Below are 24,981 nucleotides of genomic sequence, written 5' to 3'. Positions count from 1 at the left end.
GATCATGTTGCATCCAGACAGTGACACACAGTGTGCGTGTGTGGTGGGGGGGAACATTTCCCATTTCCTCAATAGTGTTTAATTCAAATCAAGTAATGCAAACACATTCATTCTAGCAGATCTAACTATAATCTATGTTTGCCTCTCTCCTCCATTAGTTAGTAAACTTCAATAGGTGGGGATCCATTTCTCAACCCACAAATCTGGACATCTGCGAGGAATACATTCAGCAACAATCTCTAAAGGCTCCTACGCAGAGGGGAAATAACAAGAAATATGATCAGCTTCCTGGAACATTAGGAGACATTACACTTACCAGAAACCTGTAACTCCTCAGCTTGAACTAGAAAAGTTACTGAATGTTAACCTCAAGGGACCAAGTCCCACCTGTGTATTCTCTCCCAGCACTTAGTACAGTGCTCGGCACACAGTAAGTACTTAATAAATACTAGTACTCCTACCACTATTCCCTTAGTGGTTAATGAAATTATGGATTTGTAGTTACCCTACTCATTTCCCATTCTGCTTAGCAGAAATTCTGCTTTTCAGTAGATTGCAATTACTTCCTTGATCGTGTCTATGACAAGCTTGACTCCAATATAGCTGAGCATTTTTAAAAGAACCCCTGAAATTGTTAAAGTGATCAGAGATTGGAAGACTCCTAAATCTCATCTATTTCTGCCCACTGTAGCTAAAGAAGAATAGCAGAAAACAAACCTATCAATTAAGCTTGGTGGGGAGTGTAAATTGCTTTATAAACATGGAGGTTCTGTTGGAAGACAAAAAGCTTTCTTCAGTGAGTGATGGAACATGTTTTTGTCCATCTTGATCACTTGATTTCCTTTAGGAGAATATCAAAACTGTAACCCATTGGCAATTTTCCTTTCACAGGCGACTGCCGCTCTAATTGCTGTTGCAAATATAGTCTTGTCTGGAGCCCTTATTGGATCACCGGATAACCTCCATCTGTCTAGATTGAAGTCAGTTGGACATTCTAACAGGGTGTCAATGTTTCCATAGCCAGTGCTATTAAAATGTGGTAAAGTGGTATGATAGAGGAAGTGAGGGTTTTAATCCTGGTATTTCCTTATCTTTAAAATCAAGATCATGATGTGTTACGCTTGTAGCTATGACACGAAATTTTGGTGGCAATAGATGATACATAGATGTAGAGAGGGAGAGAAATAGGTTGTTGAAGGTTGGAGAGTTTATAGGTATTATTAACTGAGTATAAGTTGTGTATATTCGTTAGCACAGTGACGTCCAATCAGTAAAACCTTCCTTGCTTAAAGAACTGGGTGGTTTGAGGAATCTGCCTGTCAAACCTCTGGTCCTCACTTTTGGGCTGGAAAGTAGGTGCTTTTTAGTGCCTCTTGGGTCCGTCTGAAACTGACTTCTTAATCACTGCTGGAATGGAGGACGATTCAGAAATGGTTTTATTTTTAACAGAAAGAGGCAAACTGCAAAAGTCAAATGTATCACAAAGCCATACAAATGAGCAGTTCAATTCAGAGAGGAAGGAAAGGTTGAACATATGTGTGCAAATTAACTCTTTCCAGATCAGACTAATATTGCCTTACTCTCCTGCTCTTTGTTTATTCAGATTCGTAAGCTATCGCAAACAATATGCTCTGTCCCTGCTTGCGGGTGATTGGTGTTATCCATTCTCCAAGAATAGAACGAATTAGATGAGAAAGTGTTTTCATTAGGTTTTATTCTATGCTCCAAGATGGGCAATTTTGTGTTAGTATTTCATTCATTCAGTCATTCAACTGTATTTTTTGAGCACTTACTGTGTGCAGAGCACTGCACTAAGCAGTTGGAAAGTACAATTTGGCAACAACTATTCTACACGCTGGGGTAGATACAAGGTTAACAGGTTGTCCCACGTGGGGCTCACAGTCTTCATCCCCTTTTTATAGATGCAATAGCTGAGGCCCAGAGAAGTTAAGTGACTTGCCCAAAGTCACACAGCTGATGTGGCAGAACCAGAATTCGAACTCATGACCTCTGACTTCCAAGCCCATGTTCTTCCCACTGAGCCACGCTCCTTCTTGAGACAAATAGAGGCAATCCCTACCCAACAACAGGTTCACGGTCTAGAAGGGGCAAGGCAGACAACAAAAAAAAAAACAAGTAGACAGGCATCTATAACATCAATAAAAATAAATAGAATTACAGATATATACACATCATTAATAAAATAGAATAATAAATATGTGCATATATACACGAGTGGTATGAGGCGGGGAGGGGGATAAAGCAGAGGAAGGGAGTCGGGGCAATGGGGAGGAGGAGCAGAGGAAAAGGGGGGCTCAGTCTGGGAAGGCCTCTTGGAGGGAGTGAGCTTCTCCGTTTGTGTGTTACTGATTAAGAAACACTAACCATTAAAGACTGTCAGTGTTCAATTGATTTTTCTGGCTACTAAAGGATTCAGTTGAGCCTTTTCCTTTTCGCAGACTAGAAAATCCTACCCAAAATAATTACTTGTGTATGTTCAAAGGAAATAAATATTCCTTCATCTCTTTTCTTCTCTTCACTTCTTTGCAACACTTTACAAGGAACGAAAACAGTCATTAACTACTAGTTTTCAAAACAATCTGGGTCACTGTTTTGCCCCCAAAGACATGTATATGCATATGTATTGTGATAAGCTTATATTTCCCCAGAGTTCCTAAACATCTAAGGAGCTTAATTTTGATTTCATTGTTCATATGTTTCATGCACGGTTTTCAGTTAAGTTTCTAGGTTTACATTTTTTATCTGTCACATTATGACCACAGAAATAATTTACCAGCAGGACTGAAGGTCAAAATGGACTCAAACTGAGAAGAAGCATGGCCTAGTGGTAAGAGGATGGATCTGTGAGTCAGAGGACCTGGGTTCTAATCCCATCTCCACCACATCTTCTGCATGCCCTAGAGAAGATCACGCTGCTAAGAGAAGCAGTGTGGCTTAGTGGGAAGAGCATGGGCTTGGGAGTCAGAGGTGGTGGGTTCTAATCCCGGCTCTGCCTCTTGTCAGCTGTGTGACCTTGGGTAAGTCACATAACTCCTCTGTGCCTCAGTTATCTCATCTGTAAAATGGAGATTAAGACGGTGAGCCCCACGTGGGACAACCTGATTACCCTGTAACTACCCCAGCTCTTAGAACAGTGCTTGGCACAAAGTAAGTGCTTAACAAATACAAACATTATTATTATTATTATGACCTTGGGGAAGTCACTTCACTTCTCTGTGCTTCAGTTACCTTATCTTTAAAATGGGGATTAAGACTGTGAGCCCTGTGTGGGACAGGGACTGTGTCCAACCTGGGAAACCTCTATTTACCCCAGCACTTAGAACAGTGCCTGGAACATAGGAATGTTTAACAAGTACCAGGCTCTGTTCTAAGCTCTGGCTTGGCTAGAAGCAAATGGGTGGGTCTTGATATGAGTCAAATTTGACAGAGCAGCAGTGTGGCTCAGTGGAAAGAGCCCAGGCTTGGGAATCAGAGGATGCAGATTCTACCCTCGGCTCCGCCACTTGTCTACCATGTGACCTTAGGCGAGTCACTTAACTTCTCTGTGTCTTAGTTACCTCATCTGTAAAATGGGGATTAAGGCTGTGAGCCCCACGTGGGACAACCTGATTACCTTGTATCTACTACAGAGCTTAGAACAGTGTTTGGCACATAAGCAAGCACTTAACAAATACCATAATCATTATTATTATTACAGATGAGGTAACTGAGGAACAAAGAAGTGAAGTGACTTGCCCTAGGCCGCACAGCAGACAAGTGGCAGAGCCGGGATTAGAACCCATGACCTGACTCCTTGGCCAATGCTCTATCCACTATGCTATACTGATTACTCTCCCAAGTGCTCAGTACAGTGCTCTGCACACAATAGATGTTCAGTAAATATCATGGATTGATCTATTCTTTTACCGGAGACCCCACACTGTTGGTCCCCACAGCACCTGTATATATGTTTGTACAGATTTATTACTCTATTTATTTTAGATATTTACTGTTCTATTTATTTTGTTAATAATGTGCACCTAGCTTTATTTTTATTTATTCTGATGACCTGACATCTGTCCACACGTTTTGTTTTGTTGTCTGTCTCCCCCTTCTAGACTGTGAGCCCGTTGTTGGGTAGGGACCATCTCTATATGTTGCCAACTTGTACTTCCCTAGTGCCTAGTACAGTGCTCTGCACACAGTAAGCGCTGATTAAATATGATTGAATGAAGGATTGAATGGAAGCAGCAGGAGTGTGGGCCAGCTTGCTTTGGGAATTGGTCTGAAAACCTACCTGCAACACTGCAGCCTTCTACTAGGTCCACACATTTCTGAGACACAGCCCAGCATTGCGCTTTCATGGAGCTGTCAAAGGGACAGGGACAAAGAGTCTGCCGGGGAATAATGCAAGCCAGAAGAGGCTCACGGGCACTTATTATTTTTCTGGTGGCCCCTGCCTGATCACTCAGTTTAGTGCCCTGATTAACAGACTGAGCAAGTGTGGGAGGAAGATAATGACTTGAAAAGAACTGGGAATTTTCCAAATAGGTCCTGGTCTCCTCCCTTTTTGTTCGGTGGCATTGTCTTCCCCAAAGTTCCTTAATTATTCATTCATTCATTCAATCAATCAATCATATTTATTGAGCACTTGCTGTGTGCAGAGCAGTGTACTAAAACACTTGGGAAGTACAAGTTAGCAACAATTATGTTTATTGAGTATTTTCCATGAGCAGAGCATCATAATAAGTTCTTAGGAGAGTACAGTAGAGGTAAATAGATATGATCCTCACTCACAAGAAGCTCAAAATTAGCAAGTAAATCTCATACCCACTTTACTTGAGAATGTAACTGACTTGTTCAGCCATTTGCTTTATTTTTCTTCCCATGCCTATTTTAAGTTTCTCATTAATGTTGGCTTTTCTTAATACCCAGTGTATGTTCTTATTTTCAGAGGGGGCCAAGAGAAAGCAATTTTATTCTCTACCATGTTTTTCCAATATTTCTTGAGGTGTTTTAAAAGGCAAATGCATGGAAGATGGCAGCCACTTCAAATATTCCCATATGTTAAATCAGAATCCCTAATGTTATTTCAAGTATAAAAGAATGAGTTCTGCAGTCTACTACTTTTACTGTCATGCTGAAAATGAACAATTTAACTGATGGCTATAATTTAAATAGAAATATTGCAGACTTCAATTTCAGAATTTAGATGAAATTTAAATTAGAAATAAATCTCGATTAAAAGTCTGAACTTTAATTTCTGATGTTAATGTTCGAAATGATGAACATATTTTATCTTGTTATGCATGTTACACAACATTAATCCCTCCCAGCACAGTAGATTGTGTCAGCACTGCTCTACTAATTTTGACAAGTCTACTTCTTCCTTTGTTTATTATAGATAATGGGCCCTTTGCCAATGCAGATTCAGTCGTGAATGTAATCTACCTAGTATGGATTCATAATTAAACAGACCCTTCCTTATATAGCTAAATACCCACACAGTTAAGTAAAAGAACTAGGGACTTGAGAATTGATCCACAGAATAACAAGGAGAGGTGAATAATGAATAGATTGTATTTTGTACATTTTTAGAATGGGGACAGGAGAGTGGAATGATATATGTAATACCTAAAGTCAGACTTTAAAAGAAATACCACTTTAGGCTCATTGATACTCTTACTGATTCAAATATTAACTTTTGTATCCAGAAAATTCGTCAGTGCATTCCTTAGGTTCATGAACGTAGCTGTAAACAAAAATAGTGATAGAGCTCAAATACCACTTCCTTTCCCTAGGACTAATCTTTAAAATAGTTGAGTTACTAAGGCCCTTAAACACTCCAGAAAAATCTGATTCATTTTGGGCTCCACTGAGCTCAGGAATTGTTCTGAGCCCAGGATTCCCTGAGTTTGGGGTTAGGAGAGAACATGGGGGTGTCTACTCCTGTCAGGAGAGACCCTGATTGAATAGCGGGATGGAGAAGGAAAAGGAGTTCAGATTGATTCAAGATCCTCTCCACCTCGAGGATTTCCAGGAAACTGATTCCCAACCCTGGATTTTGAGACACTGTCCACAGGTCCAGAATGTCCCAAGAGCTACTGGACTGGACTAGATTTCCTAAAATCCTGGGACAATCGTCCATACTTCTGGAAGAGCACACATTCAGAAAAAAAAGAATCCTCAACCCCCTGGGGATATGTTGCAGATGAATTAGCCAACTACAGGGAATATGGGACTGATAGATGCACAGTTATAGGTTTCCGTTGACAGTTTAGGAAAGCTATTTTATGAGGTAATGATGTGATAATGACCTAAGGTGTCACCTACTAAACGTTTAGGTGGAATGGAAAAATCATCATCACAATAATAGCATTTGTTAAGTGCTTACTTAGCACCAAGCACTATTCAAAGTGCTGGGGTATGTACAAGGTCATCAGGTTGTCCCATGTGGGGTGCATAGTGTTAATCCCCATTTTACAGATGAAATAATTGACAGAGAAGTTAAGTGGTTTGTCCAAGGTCACACAGCAGGCAAGTGGTGGAACCGGGATTAGAACCCACATCCTCTGACTCCTAAGCTCATGCTCTTTCCACTAAGCCATAGCAGGACTCAAAAAGCAATCCCTTTATGAGCCCTAGTTGGCTGAGTCTTTCCATTTTGCACCTTGACAGCTCTCCAAAGCTCAAGGGGTTCATTTTAGCATTGGCAGTTGTGGCAGTAATTCAATCAATCATATTTGCTGAGCACTTACTGTGTTCGGAGCACTGTGCTAAGTCTTTGGGAGAGCACAGTGTAACAGTTGGTAGGCACATTCCCTGCCCACAATGAACTTACTCTGTGGAGGGGGAGACTGACATTAATATATATATAAATACGCTAACTAATGCTACACACCCCAGTCAGCACTGCCTGACACATGGTAAGTGCTTTAGAAATGCCATTGTAATAATAACTGTATAATTTAAATAATGCAAACTATTAAAAAGATCAAAAATGAAAAACAGTGTGTCCTTACCTAGTAGGAACAATAGTGTGCTTCTGTCTCTTCCTGGCCAAATTCATAAGGTTTTATGTTTCATAACTGATAAATAGATAGCTTCTCACATCAATTATGGTGCAAGCAACAGATGTAAGATTTTTGCATAAGTTTGCAGAACCTATATAGAGGGAGTATAAAAATACTGCATATAAAGATGTCTGTTGCTATAACAGAAGCAGGAGACAAACCACCTGAAAACCAGAATGTCTGGTATAAAACCAGATGAGTGGCCATGCTGAGACAGGTAGTGTATTATCTAGAGAGAAGTCTCTTCTCACTATGGATAGGGCAAAACTCTCAGCATAAGCCTCCTGATATTTGAAATTTCACAACATCACAACAACAGAGATGATAATTCTATTGTCCTGATGAATGCCTGCACTGAGTTTCATCCTCACACTGTCTGGAAGCCCAGTAAATTGGCCAGATTACCTCTCTTGAAGCATCAATTGGATGTTCCTATGCATAATATTCCCATGAAGTACATAATGGGTGGGAATCAGTATTCCTATTTAACAGATGTCAACACCAAGGTCCAATTTATGCAGTATCAGAATAAATGAGTCAATCAATGTTATTTTTTGAGCAATTACTATGCGCATTGCACTATACTAAGCACCTGCAGCATGGCTCAGTGGGAATAGCATAGCTTTGGAGTCATAGGTCATGGGTTCAAATCCCGTTCTTCCATTTGCCAGCTGTATGACTTTGGGCAAGTCACTTAACTTCTCTGTGACTCAGTTACCTCAACTATAAAATGGGGATTAAGACTGTGAGCCCCACATGGGACAACCTGATCACCTTGTAACTTCCCCAGCACTTAGAACAGTGCTTTGCACATAGTAAGTGCTTAATAAATGTCATTATTATTAATACGATACAAATGATTTGGTTAATGTGGTTCAATCATACATCAGTTTTATGTACTGAGTGCTTACTCTATGCCGTGTACTGTATTAAGTGTTTGGAAGAGTAGACTATACCATTCTAACCGACTACTACTTGCCCAGAAAGAGCTTATGGTATAGAAGGGGAAATAGACAATATAAATAAATAAATTACAGATATGTCCATCAGTGCTGTGGGGCTGAGGGCAGGGTGAAAGGGAGCGAAAAGGGTGTTGCAGAAGGGAGTGGGAGAAAAGGAAGTGAGGGTGTAGTCGGGGAAGATTACTTGAAAGAGATGTGCCTTTAATAATAATAATGATGGTGTTTGTTAAGTGCTTACTATGTGCCAAGCACTATTATAAGTGCTGGGGTAGATATAAGGTAATCAGGTTGTCCCATGTAAGGCTTGCAGACTTAATCTCCATATTACAGTTGAGGTAACTGAGGCACAGAGAAGTGAAGTGATTTACCCAAGGTCACATAGCAGACAAGTGGCAGAGCTGGGATTAGAATCCTTATCCTCTGACTCCCAAGACCGTGCTCTTTCCACTAAGCCATGCTGCTTTAATTCAATTTCTTTATTTTGGCTTTGAAGGTGGGGAGAGTAATTACCTGTTGGATATGAAAAGGGGGGGCCTTCCATGCCAGAGGCAAGTTGTGGTGGAGCAGTCGGTGGCGATAGATAGATGAGATCGAGGTACGGTGAGTAGATTGGCATTATTGACAATATTAGGGAAAGTGGGTGTGTGGAGAAAAGTCAAGTGAGGAGGTTGTCATCAGAGAGTGGAATTTCAGAGTTTGTGAGGTCAGAGATTGTACGGTGACTAGAGATGATGAGCTCGAGCGTGTGCCCCAGTTGGTGAATGCGTGAGCTGGTATGTAGCAGGAGATTGAAGGAATTGGGGAATGAGAGGAAGCAGGCAATGGGAAGGTTGTTTGGAATGTCCAAGTAGATACTGAAGTCTGAGGATCAATGTAAGGACAGAGGGGAAAGGAATGTGAGAAAAGGATCCAGTTGATTCAGAAATTTGGGGGTGTGGTCCTATGAGTCTTAGAAGATGGTGACAAGTAATTGGAATGGGTGGTAGAAGTGGATGATATGGCCTTCAGAGAAAAGGAAAGAGAAATATGGGGAGGTGGGATGCTGCGATAGTGGCACTGAGGAGTTAGAAGAAAGCCTACTCCTCTCCTTTTCAGTGAGTCTGGCGGAGTGGAAGATGAATCCCCCTCTAGAGAAAGCAGCAGGAAGACAGTGTCATCTGGGGAGGGCCAAGTTTCAGTGGGGAAATTGATCAATATAGAAAGCTGACTACATAATTTCTAGAGAAGCAGTATTGCCTAGTGGATAGAGCATGGGCTTGGGAATCAGAGGAATTGTGTCCTAACTCATCATGGCGGGGAATGTGTCTGTTCATTGTTTCACTGTACTCTCCCAAGTGCTTAGTACAGTGCTTTGTACATATTAAATGCTCAGTAAATGCAATTGAATGACTGAATGAATAATCTTGGCTCAACCACTTGTCTGCCTTGTGACCTTGGCGGGTCATTTCAGTCATCTGTGCCTAAGTTACCTCATCTGTAAAATGGGGATTCAGTTAGTCATATTTATTGAGCATGTACTGTGTTCAGAGCACTGTGCTAAGCACTTGAGAGAGTACAATATAAGAATAAACAGACACATTCCATGCCCACAACAAGCTTAAAGTCTAGAGGGTCTAGAGGGAGAGAAAAGATTTATGCCCGAACTGTGAGCCTGGTGTTGGGCAGGGACTGTGCCCAACCTGGTTGATGATTATCTATTTCTGAGCTTAGTACAGTGCCTGGCATGTAGTAAACACTTAACAAGTACCATAATTATTATATCTTTGTGAGACTTTTCACAGAAAGCAGATTGGAACAAGTTCATAAAATCTACCTGTGTCTTATTGGCATTAGCAGTACTCGGTTTGTCAAGCACCTTGATACCCACGTCAGCCCCATAGTACTTTGGTAAATATTTGTATACTCTACCATTTCCCTGATTCATAATAACAATAATAATAATAATGATGATGATGATGGTATTTGGTAAGCACTTCCTGTGTGCCAAGCACTGTTCTAAGCACTCGGGGGGATATAAGGTAATCAGGTTGTCCCACATGGGGCTCACAGTCTTAATCCCCATTTGACAGATGAGGTAACTGAGGCACAGAGAAGTTAAGTGACTTGCCCAAAGTCATGCAGCTGACAGGTGACAGAGCTGGAATGAGAACCCATGACCTCTGACTCCCAAGCCCATGCTCCTTCTATTGGGCCACGCTGCCACTGCCCTTCGAAGGACCCCCGAATTGGGCATGGGGAAGGGGCAGCTGCCCACCAGAAGGAGGTAGGGGCTGAGGAAATATCACACCTCCAGTAAGACCTCCCTGACTTGCCCCATTTCTTCCCTTAACATTGCATCACTTGAACACTTGAGTCTTCCTCCAACCTAAGCACCTAGGTAAACCCCTACCACCCTGGTGGCATTCATGTGCACCTCTCTACACTCGGCTCCATTCCTTCAGTTGTATTTATTGAGCGCTAACTGTGTGCAGAGTACTGTACTAGCACTTGGGAGAGTATAATAAAACAATAAACAGACACATTCCCTACCCACATCGAGCTCTGTCTCTTCCTCTAGACTAAGGTCCTCGTGGGCAGGGATCACGTCTTCAACTCTATTGTATTGAACTTTCCCAAACACTTAGTAGAGTGCTCTGCATACTTCTGTATTTGTACAGATTTGTTACTCTATTTTACTTGTACATATTCACTATTGTATTTATTTTGTTAATGATGTGAATATAGCTATAATTCTATTTGTTCTGATGATTTTGACACGTCTACATATTTTGTTCTTTCTCCCCCTTCTAGACCGTGAGCCCGTTGTTGGGTAAGGACTGTCTCTATTTGTTGCCGACTTGTGCTTCCCAAGCACTTGGTGCAGTGCTCTGCACACAGTGAGCACTCAATAAATATGATTGAATGAATGAAGGGGAAGATAGTTCCAGAAAATATTTGATGCAGCAGGAGTCAGCCAGTTGTATTTATTGAGTGCTCACTGTGTGCAGGGAACTTTACTGTTTGGGAGAGTACAGTATAACAGTGCAACATGCACATTCCCTGCCCACAATAAGCTTCTAGTCTGGAGGGACAGACAGATGTTAATAATAATAATATTTTTAGCAAACGGTTGTGGGGTAGGATGGTTAAGAGTGAGGACTGTGAGCCCATTGTTGGGTAGGGACCGTCTCTATATGTTGCCAACTTGTACTTCCCAAGCGCTTAGTACAGTGCTCTGCACACAGTAAGCGCTCAATAAATGCGATTGATTGATTGATTGATTCTGTCCTTAATAAACATCAGAAGTAGTAGTAGGGGAATTTACTAATTACCCTTTTTTTAGATAATCATGATCCCAATAATCCTAATAATTATAGTGGCATTTATTAAGTGCTTACTATGTGTGAAGCACTGTACTAAGTGGCCGAGTGGAAAAATGAGACTAATTTTTGGAAAGGCCTCGCTTCCTGATTGGCCTGAAACTCCACCCCAGTGGCAGCCCTTTTGCCTCTTTCACCCTGACCCCATCCTGCCTGAACTCTGGAAATCTCCTGGTAGGCAATCAGGTCGCAAAATGGGCAGGACAGGACAGGGCCTGGTGTGGAAATGTCTGAAAGGCAGATATGCTGATGTCAGAGTCTTGGGGCGTGTTGAAGGTGAGACTAGTCTTTTTGTTAGTTTGTTTCTGCATGGCATGCTGTTCTTTTGGTGATTAATATAAAGATTGCCCTTGGCACATTCAAGTCCAACAGGATTATTTTTCCCCCTCAAAAAATATGCTTGTCCCTAGCAGACACAGCCTCTATGAATGGAGACTTTCTCTGGGATCAGATCCAGGGTTCTCCAATCTCCTGTAAAACCTGAAAAAAAAAAACCAAAAAGAGAGAGAGATCCCTTTAAAAGAAAGACTTCTGCAGTTAAACTCTAAATTTAAGGGAAACAATCTCTTTCTCCCTTCAGACAAATAGCAGACTGATTCATTCCATTGTATGAACTGGGTCTTAGAAACTGACTTTGGGCTGTTACTGGATCCAAAAACAACATTTTGTGAGAGAAGCAGAGGCCTGGCCTTGCAAGGATAGGAGGTTGAAAACATTAAAAGGGTAATAAATTACCCTGGAAAAGAACTACTGGAAGGCACTGAAGGCCCTTTGCTGAGAGAATGCTGGCTGCTCAGAGCCCTGGGAATATTGCAAGAACAACAGGATTAAGCAAGAGTAAGCACAAAGAGCTCAGTCTCCATTCTGGGAGCCATACGATTTAGCCATGTGCCATTCCTACGTAATCCTGCTGACAAAATGAGAAAGATGATTTTGGCCTGCCAAAATGGCTGCATAGCTGATCTTATTTTTAATGATTTTCCTGTTCCACAGCAACAGGAAATACAGGATTTTAACGATGGCAAAAAGGACCAGGAACTTAAAGAGATTAAGGATATTTCTTGTTGTATCCCAGTCAAATAACACAATAGATTTCATTTTCTTCTGGAGAATGATGTTTACTTACAGCAGTGGCTGAGTTGTAAAAGCCAACACACCACCACAGTGTCCTGGCAATATTTATCACATTGGTTGTGGTGTGTTTGGTAAACTGCGGTGACAAATTTTAACTGATTGTAAAATCTTTGAGGACAGGAAGCATGTCGACTAATTCTTCTATCTACCAACTTCCTCTAGACTGTAAGCTCCTTGTGGGCAGAAAAAGTGCCTATCAAGTCTTTTACACTGTACTCTCCCAAGTGCTTAGTACACTGTTCTGTGCACGATAACTACTCAATAAATAACGTTAATTGATTATCTCGTTAAAGAAATACTCTTTGTTTTTGGAAGGATCGTCTTTGGCTGATCCAATGGCATACAAACTATAGGATTTTCAGACTAGCAACTTCTCCCAAACCCCTCAGATTCTTTACAGATTTTGGACAGTGGGTGGTGAAGGTAAAATTGAAAGTTAGCCTGGTCTTGGTTGCAGTGTATTCAGAGGGATTTTCTCCTGTCAGAAGACCTCCATGGGTGCAGCTGCCTTTCTGTTTTCCAAGACTTCCCCAACTTGAGAAATGATTAGCCAGAGGTATTAGAGAAATCTACCGAAAGATCATGAATGGTCTTATACCCAGTCATTGAAAGTAAAATCAGTCAACGTATCAATTGGCATAAGCTCATCAACAATACACTGATGGGTATAACCTAGACTTAACTAAACCTAGGCTCCTGGTTCTAGCTCTCTACTCATCACCCTAATAAGATTTATTTACAGTTCCCATTATTGAGTGATTGACTTTAAGTTGTGAATAGATTGATTTGTAGAATTTGTCAGTGTCTGAAATGTGACTGGATTGTAGGTAATCCATTTGCTTTGAAAATCACTTGCATTCAAAGAAGATTAAATATCTGTTTTATCAAATTTGCTCTGTTCTTCCTAGCCTGGCTATCCTCAATCCCCATTCCTTTAGAGAAACAGTATTGCCTAGTGGATAGTGCATGAGCCTGGGTCCAAATACTAACTCTACCTCCTGTCTGTTGTGTGACCTTGGGCAAGTCACTTAACTTCTCTCCGCCTCAGTTCCCTCATCTATAAAATGGGGATTAAGACTGTGAGCTCTATGTCGGACAGGGACTGTGTCCATCCCAATTGGTTTGTGTTCACCCAGTGCTTAGTACGGTGCCTGGCACATAGTAATCACTCAACAAATTCCACAGGTTTTTCTTTGGAGGGGGGGTTGTTATTTGTTAAGTGCTTACTATGTGCCAAGCACTGTTCTAAATGCTGGGGTAGATACAAGACAATCAGGTTGCCCCACGTGGGGCTCATAGTCTTAATTCCCGTTTTACAGATAAGGTAACTGAAGCACAGAGAACTGAAGTGACTTGCCCAAAGTCACACAGTTGACAAGTGGCAGAGCCGGAATTAGAACCTGGAACCTCTGACTTCCAAGCCCATGTTCTTTTCACTAAGCCATGTTATTATTATTAGATTTTCCTGGCCCTCCCCAAGCAGGGGCTTGGGGAAGGAGTGGCCTTTCCCACCCTCTGCTGCTGCTGAGTAATCTCCCCTCTTCCCCTGCCAGTCCCCAGTTTTGCCATTGACTGAGAGCACATGTGGCAGCTTGCGGACTTCAGGTGGTGACTGCAGTCGCATCTGCCACCTACTAGAAAAGGAATGATTTTCTGCCCCTCCTTTCTCCTGGTCCACAGTAAATGGCAGCCAGATCTGTGGCTAGTGGGAAGCAGGGAGGGTGAGATGAGGTGGGGCATGATTGTGGAGGTGAAGCAGGGAAAGTGAGGGACCTCTGGGTTGGTAGAGAGGGAATGTGACAAAATTATGGATATTCCTAGGGCAACCAAAGTTGGTCCTCTGATGAGCTCGTCATTTTTGGTGATTTTTCATTCTCCTATTCATTTATTCATTCTTTCGATTGTATTTATTGGGCATTTACTGTGTGCAGAGCACTGTACTAAGCGTTTGGAACCGCTGAGTCTGATCAGTGACTACTGTTGAAGATTACTCTGTTCTCTGAGTTGCAGTGAAGTTCAAGTTGCAATTGGCTTCCCTACTATGTTTCCTGGGATTGATTCACCGGATTTTCCCCAGATGGAGCATAGACTTTTACAGTGTTTGCTCAGACTTGTAAATTCACGTTTCCTTCAGCTTCCAAAGCTTGCACTGTTGAGGTAACTGGTACCACCCAGACATATCAAAAAGGAACACGTCTCTGAGATAATGAAGGGGAACAGCTCAAATTGTTTGGCCTCATTGCCTATTTAATTATTATTATAATGATTAATTATTATTATAATGATTATGGTATTAAGCGCTTACTATGTGCCAGGCATTGTACTAAGCACTGGGGTTGGTAGAAGCAAATCCTTGTCCCACATGGGGCTCACAGTCTCAATCCCCATTTCACAGAGGAGGGAACTGAGGGCCCAAAGAACTAAAGTACCAAGGTCACATAGCAGACAAGTGGCAGAGCTGGGATTATTCATTCATTTAATCATATTTATTGAGCGCTTACTGTGTGCAGAGCACTGTTGTAAGCGCTTGGGAAGTACAAGTTGGCAACATATAGAGACAGTCCCTACCCAACAGCAGGCTCACAGTCTAGAAGGGGGAGACAGACAACAAAACAAAACATATTAACAAAATAAATTAAATAGAATAAATATGTACAAATATAATTAATGAATTAGAATCCATGACCTTCTCACTCCCAGGCCTGTGCTCTAGCCTCTATGCTGAGCTGCTTCTATGCAAACAGCCATCTGCAAGCTAGCCTTTTCACAGTCTGTGACCTTTCCCAACATTAAAAAGAATCTACTCAGTGTCACTAAAAATCCCAGGAAGGAATGGGCAAGAATAGAGCTGGCTCATTCATTGAGCCAGATTCTACTTTGTCTAAATCACTCTATTATCACTAGTTATTACTACATTGTGTTTGAAACCCTCAGGAAAGAATGAAATTTTAAATGATTTCTGTTGTTTTATGCTGTCGAGTTGTGTCCAACCCACAGCGACATCATGGACAGATCTCTCCCAGAGTGCCCCACCTCCATTTGCAATCGTTCTGGCACTGTATCCATACAGTTCTCTTGGTAAAAATACAGAAGTAGTTTACCATTGCCTCCTTCTGCACAGTAAACCTGAGGTTCCACCCTCAACTCACTCCCATGCTGCTGCTTCCCAGCACAGGTAAGTTTTGACTTGTAGCAGATTGCCTTCCACTCGCTAGCCGCTGCCCAGGCTAGGAATGGAATGGGTATGCTTCTGTTTTACTCTCCTTCTCTTAGCCAAGACTGGTAAAGTACTGGAAACTCTCCAGGTGAGACCCTGAGAGGTGTTTAAGTGATTACATATGCATATATTATAAAATTATGGCCTTACTAGTCAAAGAAGATAGAAATGACTGTGAAATTCCCCTTTGGAAGTACACACGAAGCTGAAAAGACCAGTGCATATCTTGGGTGTGCATGTTTAGCTATGTTGAGATGAGTACAGTTTCAGTACTAGGAGATAAACTCATTCCAGCACTTACTGCTTGTGTTACTGTGTTATCACAGTTATTGTGTTGTCTCCCCCTTCTAGACTGTGAGCCCACTGTTGGGTAGGGACTGTCTCCATATGTTGCCAACTTGTATTTCCCAAGCACTTAGTACAGTGCTCTGCACACAGTAAGCACTCAATAAATATGATTGATTGATTGACTGATCACTTGATGTCGAGTGTGCTCCATATGTGACAGTGATGAAACTGCTATGGTAGTCAAATATGACCTCAATCAATCCGTGGCATTTATTGCACCCATATTGTATGCTGAACAATAATAATAATAATGATGGTATTTGTTAAGCGCATACTGAGCACTGTTCTGAGCGCTGGGGTAGATACAGGGTAATCAGGTTGTCCCACATGGGGCTTACACTTTTTTAATCCCCATTTTACAGATGAGGTAACTGAGGTGCAGAGAAGTTAAGTGACATACCCAAGGTCACACAGCAGACAAGTGGCGGAGGCAGGATTAGAACACATGTCGTCTGACTCCCAAGCCCACACTCTTTCCACTAAGCCACACTCCTTCTATATTACTGTACTGTATTAAGGGCTTGGTAGAGTACAGTACAACACAGTTGGTAGACATGTTCCCTTGGCTACAACAAGCTTGCAGTCTAGAGGTGGAGAGAGACATTAACTTAACTAATAAACTGCAGGTATATATAAAGTACCAGGGACTGACAGTGGGGTGAATACTAAAAGCCCAAAGGGTATGGATCCAAGTGCATTGATGAAACAGAAAGGAGAGGGAGTCAGAGAAAAGAGGGTTTAATCAGAAACGGTCTCTTAGAAAATCTGTGATTTTAGCAAGGCTTTGAAGGTGGGGGAGTGTTTGTCTGTCATAGAGGGAGAGAATTTCACACCAGAAGGAAGATGAGGGAAAGGGGTCAGCCATGAGATAGATGAGATCGAGGCCCAGTGAGCAAGCTGGCATTAGAGGAGGCAAATATGCAGGCTGGGCTGTAATAGGAGATCAGAGAAGTCAGCTAGGAGGGAACAAGCTGATTGAGTGCTTTAATACCAATGGTAAGGAATTTGATGCAGAGGTGGATGGACAACCACTGGAGGGTCTTGAAGAGTGGGGAGATATGGACTAAATGTTTTTTGGAAAAATGATCTGGGCAGCCAGGTGGCATCTTTAGACTTTTAGACTGTGAGCCCACTGTTGGGTAAGGACTGTCTCTATATGTTGCCAATTTGTACTTCCCAAGCGCTTAGTACAGTGCTCTGCACACAGTAAGTGCTCAATAAATACGATTGATTGATCTTTAGGAAGTCCAGGTCTGATAATCAGAGAAGGGTGAGCAGCACTCAGCTCTATAGACCTTCAATTTGGTCTAGAATCAAATACCATGCTGCTACCATATTCTGAGAGTTTCCCAAAGAAACTTTTATGCTTTTTCTTGATTCAGCTTTCTTCTTCCTTGTCCATCATTACATTTTTGGACAGTGCACTTCCTGGATGCCAGAATCCTGTGATACCATTTTAGTGCTTGTTGCCAGGGCCACTCTTAAGGGTTTCCATGGTGCAGGCTGATTCATTATTTGGGTATTCGTCAATTAAATCATCATTGTGAGGCATCTGACTGATCTAGTTTACATTTGTAATTGGTTTACATGCATTTCTTTGTTACTTTTGAAATACTGGATAACAGCATGATATAGAGGAAAAAGCATGGGCCTGAAAATAAGAGTACCTGAGTTCTTGTCCCAGCTCTGCCATCTGCTTGCTGTGTGACCTTTGGCTAGTCACTTACTTTCTCTGTGCTTCAGTTTTCTCAATTATAAAAATGGGATTCAATACCCATTCTCCCTCTTATTTAGATTGTGGCCCCCTTTTGTGGGACAGGGGCTGTGTTCCACCTGATTGACTTATATCTACCCCAGCACTTAGAACAATGCTTGGCACATGGGAAGTGCTAACAAGTACGATTTTACTTTTATTATTGTTTTTATTATAATTATATCTGCTACAAGGCAGGGCTGGATCCACACTGCAAGTGAAGAAAGTGTTCCTTCAGAGAGGCACCCAGAAGAATGGCATCCTGCTTCTCATTTCCTGAGATGGCCAGTGACTTGGGATAATCAAGATGTTCAAAAGTCACTCTCCCACCTGCAGGGAAACCATCTTAATTTTTTATTTTTAAATGAATTATCTGCTTCTCCACCCTCAGTTATAAAGGAGTCCATTTGAAAGGTTTACCTTTTTTATTTATTGAAATACCCATTTCCTTTCTTCCTGCTTTCTTGGACAGCAGGAGCAGTAAGGGGTGTTCAATCCAGGGGTAGTGGGGAGGCTTGGAGTTCCTCTTTGCCTGGGGCTGGAATCTGGGATTTTGTCCTTCTTGCCTGGGAAAGGCAGCCAAGGTCCCTGGGCTTCTCTGTCTCTGACTGGAGATTTCTGCTGAGCACAGGATGGGATCTTGGGGCCCGACAAGCCCAGTCTCCCTACTTCTTAGAGTAGGGTGAGATCAAGGCGAGGGAGAAGCAGATAGGTTTAGAGCCAGGTTTCGGGGGCTGGGATAAAGTGGGACTGGGTGGTGTGAAAAGTTGGCTGTGAGGGTGCCTTACCCGGATCAGACCGGGGATACTAGAGACCCACAACATTCCCTATTTCAGCTCTGCCACACGTCTGCTGTATGACTTTGGGCAAGTCCCTTCACTTCTCTGTGCCTCAGGTACCTCATCCGTAAAATGAGGATCAAAGTTGTGAGCCCCATGAGGGATAAGGATTTTGTTCAATCCAATTACCTTGTATCTACCCCAGTGTTTAGAACAGTGCTTTTTACATAGTAAGCACTTAACAAATGCCATAGTTATTATTATGATTACTCACAGTGAGCCTACAGTCTAGAAGGGAACACAGACATTAATGTACAAATTTAATTATAGATATGTAAGCATTGAAGATCTAAGGGAGTGGTGAATAAACCGAGCAAATCCAAGTGCAAGAGTGATGCAGAAGGGAGTGGGAGAAGAAGAAAGGGGGATGACAGTCAGAGAAGGCCTCTTAGGGGAGCTGTGCCTTCAGTAAGGCTTTGAAGGTGGGAGGAGTGATTGCTGTTGATCTAGTGGAAAAAGTAGTGGTCTGGTAATCAAGAAATCTAAATCCCCCTTCTGCCTGTATCCAACATGGGTAAAGGCCGCAACTGCCCTCCTCCCTACTTGCATCATCATCATCATCATCAATCGTATTTATTGAGCGCTTACTGTGTGCAGAGCACTGTACTAAGCGCTTGGGAAGTACAAGTTGGTAACATATAGAGACAGGCCCTACCCAGCAGTGGGCTCACTGTCTAAAAGGGGGAGACAGAGAACAAAACCAAACATACTAACAAAATGAAATAAATAGAATAGATATGTACAAGTAAAATAAATAAGTAAATAAATAGAGTAATAAATATGTACAAACATATATACATATATACAGGTGCTGTGGGGAAGGGAAGGAGGTAAGATGGGGGGGATGGAGAGGGGGACGAGGGGGAGAGGAAGGAAGGGGCTCAGTCTGGGAACTTCATACCCCAGTATAGCAAGGACAAGAGAGTGTTAATGGCTCTGCACAAGACACTAGCACTGAAATCAATGCCACTGTGCAGGTTGATTCATCATTCCTGTAGGGTGACTCCACAGATAACTTTCCATTTTCACCCAACCAGCTGTGCCTTTATGAAGCAATCTTAGAACCTTAAAGGCACTTCTCAGGGTCACCAAATTTGCTGAGTAGCTACAGATAGTGCCAATGCATTTTCCGTGTCGTCACAAATATTTTATGCAAAGCCCTGAACTGCACCTATGTCTAGCAAGCTGAAAAGTTCATTCATTCATTCATTCATTCATTCAATCGTATTTATTGAGTACTTACTGTGTGCAGAGCACTGTACTAAGTGCTTGGAAAGTACAATTTGGCAACATATAGAGACAGTCCGTACCCAACAGTGGGCTCACAGTCTAGAAGGGGGAGACAGAGAACAAAACAAAATATATTAACAGAATAAAATAGATAGAATAAGTATGTACAAGTAAAATAAATAAATAAATAGAGTAATAAATATGTACAAACATATATACATAGATACAGGTGCTGTGGGGAAGGAAAGGAGGTAGGTGGGGGGGGGGTTGAGAGGGGGAGGAGGGGGAGAGGAAGGATGGAGCTCAGTCTGGCAAGGCCTTCTGGAGGAGGTGAGCTCTCAGTAGGGCCTTGAAGGAAGGAAGAGAGCTAGCTTGGCGGATGGGCAGAGGGAGGGCATTCCAGGCCAGGGGGATGACGTGGGCCGGTGGTCGACTGCAGGATAGGCGAGAACGAGGTACAGTGAGAAGATTAGAAGCAGAGGAGCAGAGGGTGCGGGCTGGGCTGTAGAAGGAGAGAAGGGGGGTGAGGTAGGAGGGAGCGAGGTGATGGACAGCCTTGAAGCCCAGGGTGAGGAGTTTCTGCGTGATGCGTAGGTTGATTGGTAGCCACTGGAGATTTTTGAGGAGGGGAGTAACATACCCAGAGCATTTCTGGACAAAGACAATCCGGGCAGTGGCATGAAGTATGGATTGAAGTGGGGAGAGACATGAAAATGGGAGATCAGAGAGGAGGCTGATACAGTAATCCAGACAGGACAGGATGAGAGCTTGAACGAGCAGGGCAGCGGTTTGGATGGAGAGGAAAGGGTGGATCTTGGCAATGTTGCGGAGCTGAGACTGGCAGGGTTTGGTGACGGCTTGGATGTGAGGGGTGAACTAGAGAGCGGAGTCGAGGATGACACCAAGGTTGCGGGCTTGTGAGACAGGAAGGATGGTAGTGCCATCAACAGTGATGGGAAAGTCAGGGAGGGGGAGGGTTTGGGAGGGAAGACAAGGAGTTCAGTCTTCGACATGTTGAGTTTTAGGTGGTGGGCAGGCATCCAGATAAAGATGTCCTGAAGAAAGAAGGAGATGCGAGCGTGGAGGGAGGGAGAGAGAGCAGTAGCAGAGAGGTAGATTTGGGTATCATCAGCGTAGATATGATAGTTGAAGCCGTGGGAGCGAATGAGGTCACCAAGGGAATGAGTGTAGAATGAGAACAGAAAGGGACAAAGAACTGAACCTTGAGGAACCCCTATAGTAAGGGGTTGGGAGGGGGTGGAGGAGCCTGCAGAACAGACTGAGAATGAACGACCCGAGAGATAAGAGGAGAACCAGGAGAGGACAGAGTCTGTGAAGCCATGGTTGGGTAGCGTGTTGAGGAGAAGGGGGTGGTCTACAGTGTCAAAGGCAGCTGAGATGTCGAGGAGGATTAGGATAGAGTAGGAGCTGTTGGATTTGTCAAGCAGGAGGTCATTGGTGACCTTTGAGAGGGCAGTTTCCGTGGAATGTAGGGGATGGAAGCCAGATTGGAGGGGGTCGAGGAGAGAGTTGGTGTTGAGGAATTCGAGGCAGCACTTGTAGATGACATGTTCAAGGAGTGTGGAAAGGAATGGTAGGAGGGAGATGGGGAGATAACTAGAAGGTGAGGTGGAGTCAAGAGAGGGTTTTTTTAGGATGGGAGAGACATGGGCATGTTTGAAGGCAGAGGGGAAGGAACCAGTGGAGAGTGAACAGTTGAAGATGGAAGTTAAGGAGGGGAGAAGCGACAGAGCGAGAGATTTCATGAGATGAGAGGGAATGAGGTCAGAAGCACAGGTGGCTGGAGTAGCACTTGAGAGGAGGAAGGAGAGCTCCTCTGAGGATACTGCTGGGAAGGATGGGAGTGCCTCAGTGCTTAAAACAGTGTCTGGAACATAGTAAGTTCTTAACAAATACCATAGAAAGGACTTAGTCATCAGTAGTAGATGGTGCATTTAAAAGAATACTGAAATGCCATCAGTCAACTCAGGATTTCCTCCCTTTCCGTGATGAACCTGGAACTGCCTTTGCTCATCCCAGGGGCTCTAATAGTGTGTACATATCCATGTAGTGATATAATGTTCCACATATTAAATCATTTATACAAGTTCTTGGTTTGGTGGTGTTTGGAACAGTCCTGGAACTCTTCCAATTTGGCATCCGTGACTTGTCATGTGCAGCCCTAACTCGATTTTATATCCAAATTCTGAGGTGCTGCAAAGTGCTGCTAATATATCCCTTGTTATACTGCAGTTACTCTTTTTATCTTGGACTCATTTCCTAATCTTGGTGACTTTACTGGCCATGTTCAGTGTCTTAATGACTGCTGCGTAGACAGAATTGTCTCCTCTGGAGATTTGGTTTGCTCCCACAGGGCTACTGTTATGTTGTTACAATCTAGGAAGTTGTAAACTCCAGCTGGGCAGGGAACACTTCTTGTACATTCACTGAATGGTCCCAAATGCCTAGTACAATTCTCTACACACAGTAGGCACTCAATAAACACACTAAACGAATGAATTAATTAATTAACATAAAACTCCCACGCAGATGTGTTCATTCTCCAGGAGTCTAGCATTTAGCCATCTTTGACAGTTTATAGGGGCCATATTTTGATGCAGTGAATGAATAGCCAGTGTGAGCTTGAAGGCGGGGGGGGGGGGGGGGGGGGGTCTGACATTCTACACCATACATGGCTGTTTTGATCTATACCATCTTAAATTCTCTGTATCACATCGTAAAGTGGTCAAGGAGACTCCATTGCTAAGATCATGGCGGCAGCAAGAATGTTTTCCTTTTGAGTGACAGGTTCAAGAAAGTGTTGTTTTTTCACAAGATGGTGTTTTGCCCATTCACTGACTTAGAGTAGATCATTGCTGTTGCATCTGTCAGTTTCATGCAGCCTTTAAGCTTGTTTCCATACTTGTGTTTCTACAAATTTGAGCATGGAAATCACCCATTACAATCAATATGAGCTCCTTGTGTGACAGGGACTCTGTCTGGACTGTTCATACTCACATTCTCTCTCCCTCTCTGCAATATTACATCCCCTCCAGACTCCAGTACATCTCTCTGCATATGCCCTGCAGCTATATCAAGTTCAACAAGTCCTAAACTGAGCTCCTCTTCTTCTCTCCCAATCCCCTGCTCCACCCAAATTCCCCATGACAGTTGATGACAGTTGTCATCCATCACCTTGGGATTATCTTTGACTCCTTTCTCTTTCAACCCTCATGTTCTGAATCTTTTTATTCCTTCACATCCAAATCACCACCACGCTGGTCTGAACGTTTTCATGTCCTGACTCAACTACTGCACCAGTCTCTTAGCAGATCACCTGGTCTCCAGCCTTTCCTGTCTTCAATCATTCACTCTTCTGTCCAAATATTTTGCTCTGTACTCCTTTCTCCACTCCTCTAAAACCTCAAATGGTTGCCTATTCATATCAAACAGAAGCACCTTGCCCCATCGGCTTTAAGACATTCAGTCGGCTTTCTTCCCTATGTAACTTCACTCTTCCCAATTACATCTGAATCAGTCAGTCAATCAGTGGTATTTATTCAGTGCTTACTATGTGATGAGCACTGTAGTAAGCACTGGGGAGAATACAATAGAGTTAGTAGACTCAATCCCTGCTCTCAAGGAGCTTAGAATCTCACTTTAATTGTTCTTTTCAGACCAGCCTATTCAATGTGCCTGTTGTTGGCTGGGATCGTCGCTTGTACTTTGTACTTTGTACTTCCCAAGTGCTTAGTAGAGTGCTCTGCACACAGTAAGCGCTCAATAAATACGACTGACTGACTGAATGAATGAATCCAGGAGGAAGAGAGACCATGAGAACAATTTCATTAGCCGGAGAAACAAAGTCGGGGCACATTGATTCATTCATTCGATCATATTAATTGAGCACTTACTGTGTGCAGAGCACTATACTAAGCACTTGGGAAGTATAAGTCAGCAACATATAGAGACACTCCCTATCCAACAAGGGGTATTTTAGTAGGTTACTGTGGAAATTATTTATTTCTCCACACAGAATATGCTTAATGTGTATGGAATAATTATTTGAAAGAGAGCAAGGTAAGGAATCACCTCCTGCTTCACATCCATCATTGTGCTCACATCTTAAACATCCTTCTGAGATCAAATCTACTACAGGAAACCATTTTTGATTAATATAGAAAACGAACCAATCAGAATCAGCTAGGTGGTCAGCAGCCTCCTCTGCACTCTTGTATCTAGGTGTACTTAAAGTATTTATTTTGACAACTCGAGTTATAAATACTTTTATGGTTTTCTCCCCTGATAAGTTGTAAGTTCCTTGTGAGTGATTAAATTGTTATTTCTTTATTTTATGCCCTCCAAGCACTTAGGACAGTGCACCTCATCAAGTGGGTGCTATTGCAAGGGTCAGGAGGGTTTTTGTGTAATTGTTTTTTATTTTATTTTACTTATTAGGGGACTTTGCAAAGGTATGTGCAAGGAGAAAGATCAGAAGAGCAGGTCTATGCATAGCCAAATCTATAACCTCCCTGATTTTTTTTTTCCTATGGCATTTGTTAAGCATTTGTATAAGTGCTTGTTTAAGCATTTTATGACATTTGTATAAGTGCTGGGGTAGATACAAGGTAATCAGGTTGTACACAGCCCATTTCCCACATGGGGTACACAGTATTAATTTCCATTATACAGATGAGGTAACTGAGGCCCAGAGAAGTTAAGCAACTGGCCCAAGGTCATACAGCAGACAACTGGTAGAACCGAATTAGACTGTAGACCCCCGTTCTATCCATTCATTCATTCATTCAATCATATTTATTGAGCACTTACTGTGTGCAGAGCACTGTACTAAGCGCTTGAGAAGTACAAGTCGGCAACATATAGAGACGGTCCCTACCCAACAACGGGCTCACAGTCTAGAAAGGGGAGATGGACAACAAAACAAAACATGTAGACTGGTGTCAAAACCATTAGAATAAATAGAATTAGAGCTATGCTGCATCCCCTGATTCCTGTCTTTCCTCAAGTTCCCCTGGGCAGTTCTTTCTGATCAGTCTTTCCATTTA

At 42.6% G+C, this 24,981-nt stretch overlaps 1 protein-coding gene and 1 non-coding gene across 2 annotated transcripts in view; one reads left to right on the top strand and one right to left on the bottom strand.

The window, feature by feature from the left end:
• Positions 1-24,981, top strand: part of LOC119926909 (glypican-5-like) — a 931,977-nt gene that overhangs the window by 753,270 nt on the left and 153,726 nt on the right. The window lies entirely within an intron of this gene.
• On the bottom strand, positions 15,714-15,851 carry LOC119938276. The gene has a single exon (XR_005454390.1). It is a non-coding gene; the product is annotated as a small nucleolar RNA SNORA7 (small nucleolar RNA).

This window comes from Tachyglossus aculeatus, chromosome 1, assembly GCF_015852505.1.
Source record: "Tachyglossus aculeatus isolate mTacAcu1 chromosome 1, mTacAcu1.pri, whole genome shotgun sequence".
Lineage (NCBI taxonomy): Eukaryota > Metazoa > Chordata > Mammalia > Monotremata > Tachyglossidae > Tachyglossus > Tachyglossus aculeatus.
The sequence above is the reverse complement of the archived record's forward strand: the minus strand, read 5'-3'. Positions and strand labels throughout refer to the sequence as shown.